This window comes from Mus caroli, chromosome 12, assembly GCF_900094665.2.
Source record: "Mus caroli chromosome 12, CAROLI_EIJ_v1.1, whole genome shotgun sequence".
In the NCBI taxonomy this organism is placed as follows: domain Eukaryota; kingdom Metazoa; phylum Chordata; class Mammalia; order Rodentia; family Muridae; genus Mus; species Mus caroli.
This window is the reverse complement of record NC_034581.1, coordinates 58,030,594-58,033,718: the sequence shown is the minus strand read 5'-3', so window position 1 is coordinate 58,033,718 and position 3,125 is coordinate 58,030,594.

The window sequence follows — 3,125 nt, the reverse complement described above, 5'->3', positions numbered from 1 at the left end:
ACAACACACCTATAAGCTCTAGAAAAAAAAAGGAAGCAAATTCACCCAAGAGGAGTAGAAGGCAGGAAATAATCAAACTCAGGGGCAAAATCAACCAAGTGGAAACAAGAAGAACTATTCAAAGAATCAACCAAAAAAGGAGCTGGTTCTTTGAGAAAATCAACAAGATAGATAAACCCTTAGCCAGACTCACTAGAGGGCACAGACACAGCATCCTAATTATCAAAATCAGAAATGAAAAGGGAGACATAACAATAGATCCTGAAGAAATCCAAACCACCATCAGATCCTTCTACAAAAGGTTATACTCAACAAAACTGGAGAACCCGTACGAAATGGACAAATTTCTTGACAGATACCAGGTACCAAAGTTAAATAAGCTTTACAGTTTTATGGGGGTACTGGTTAGTTCATATTGTTGTTCTGCCTATGGGGCTGCAAATACCTTCAGATCCTTAGGTAGTTTCTCTAACTCCTTCATTGGGGACCCTGTGCTCTGTCCAATGGATCACTGTAAGCATCCAGTTCTGTATTTGCCAGGCACTAGCAGAGCCTCTCAAGAGACAGCTATGCCAGGCTCCTGTCAGCAAGCACTTCTTGGCATCCACAATAGTGTCTGGATTTGGTGGCTGTTTATGGGATGGATCCCCAGGGTGCCCAGTCTATGGATGGTCATTCCTTCAGTCTCTGCTCCACACTTTTTCTCTCTAACTCATTCCATGCGTATTTTGTTCCCCCTTCTAAGAAGTATAGAGGCATCCACACTTTGGTCTTTCTTCGTGAGTTTCATGTGGTTTGTGAATTGTATCTCTGAAATTCTGAGCTACTGGGCTAATATCCACTTGTCAGTGAGTGCATATCATGTGTGTTCTTTAGTGATTGGTTTACCTCATTTGGGATGATATCCTTCAGATACATCAATTTGCCTAAGAATTTCATAAATTCATCGTTTTGAATAGCTGAATAGTACTCTGTTGTAAAAATGTACCACATTTTCTGTATCCATCCCTCTTGAATTATTTTATTAATGAGACTTAAAACTATGGGAAGGGATCCTAAAATCCCTAGTAAGTTGTGTACCCTGGATACATCTTCTAAAAATTTCCAGTTCTTATTTTATCTATGATATGTAAAAGGAATTGTTTTCAGGTCATCCATATCTGAAGTCCTTTCTGTTTTTCACATTGATAATGTCCTAACATCTCAAATACCATTCAGATTCTTTTATCAGAAGCTATGTTTCTGCAGAATGTTAATGGATAATAGTTAGTTAGAAAGCTGCTCAAGAACATTTTGCCAGAGTGTTATCAGGCATTAGTTTAAATACTGAAAAATTACAACAAATAAGAGTAAAACTAAGTGCAAAATGAAGTACTTATTAGGTATTTATCATTATTCAATAACTTAAATGTTTTCATTATTGGGAGCACTGCTTGGAACATCCTAAGCTGGGGTCTGCTAATTGATTTTGGTAAAAGTTAATAAAAATTTTTTCTTAAGATTTATATTTCATAAGCTTCTCTCCTGAAGGAGTATCAAGGTACTCCACTTTATATTGGAAGCAGACCATGATTTCCAAAACTAGTTTTATAGAATTATGACCTGTGATCCCATTTCATTATTTACTAATGAATAATGACCTATGTCTCCAAAACCTTTGAAAGAATGATCAGAAATAATCAAAGAAGAAAGAAATTGGAGGTGAAGTTATACAGAGACTAATTGGGTATTCTTATTTCTTTTTAAAGCTGGAACTGGTTCTTTTATATATACATTTTGTACTTAGAAATGTGGCTGTCACTAGAAAGAAAAAAATGCTTAATGATCTGCCTTTTTATTACTGTATTGTTCTAAACTTTCAGGATTTGGCTGAATTTTGTAAGTTTAAAAACATGGAAATAGCAAGAGTAGTTAAAACAGGTACTTCTCTTGGGGATATTCTGAATTTTTTCCCGGAGTCTGAGTTCAAATTAGGCAGCTTACAACCATATGGAACTCTAACACAGGGGATGTGATACTTCAATTAATCTGAGGTAATTAAAATATTGTACACATACCTAAGCACAGGCACACATATAATATTTAAAAATAATAAATCTTCTAAATGAGAAATTCAAAGCATGTGATAACACAAATGAAATGATCCAGAAAATGAGAAGTTCACAGTTTCTTTCACCTTTTGAAGGTGTCTAAACGTTTTCTTCACTTAGCATCTTAAGAAAATTCACACATTCATGAAAGATAAGATCATAGCCTTCACATTGCATCTGCTTCTCCACAAAACTCAACTAGAGCACAGAGCATTTTCCTATAGTAAACTAAAACAAACAGATGAAAGAACCACCCTCCACATAGCATATCACTTGTCCAGCTGTGTTCATAATGGTAGTTAAGTCTTGTCTCACACTCAGGCCTGTGAAAACTGTCCATCTCAGAACTTCATGAACAACTATGGCAACCCAGGATCTTAGCCTTCTAAAGCTGGGTTCTGCCCTCATATTTCCCAGCCAAGTGTCTTTTCCTACTTCATAACTTGAATATTTGAGGTCTTCAGTCTTCAGTCACTGAGGTGTACCCTACCACTATTATTATTTTGTCAGGCCATTTTCCTTTTTCAAGAGAGTCTTATCATATATTTCTACTTTCTACACATTCTATTGATCAGTATTGACTAGTAGTGAAGAAATAGAGCAGAGGCTACCATGGAGAACACTGGGAAGTAGTGATACAAAGATATCAGTCATTGTGTGTACATTTGCAGGACAAGATTGTCCCTTACACCTTAAGTTTGCCGAGAATATCGTAGCACATTTAACATTTATTTATACCATAGCTTTGTCTATTTAATGCATGGTTTTTCAAGAGTTGATTATTTATAATTGATTCTATTTCCCCAGTTTCAATGAATATAAAGACTGCATGACTTTACAACAGACTTGAGGAAAATAACTCATTTGAATTTTTGATTCACCTCCTCTACTAAGAGGGTTATTGTCTATGCAATCTTCTGGCATGTATTTTTTTAGCGTTATTTCTGACATAAAAATTGTAGTTATAGTATCTCAGTGCACAATTTATCAATGACAAAAGCAAAGTCACAAATGTATAAAATTATCACTTTTCAT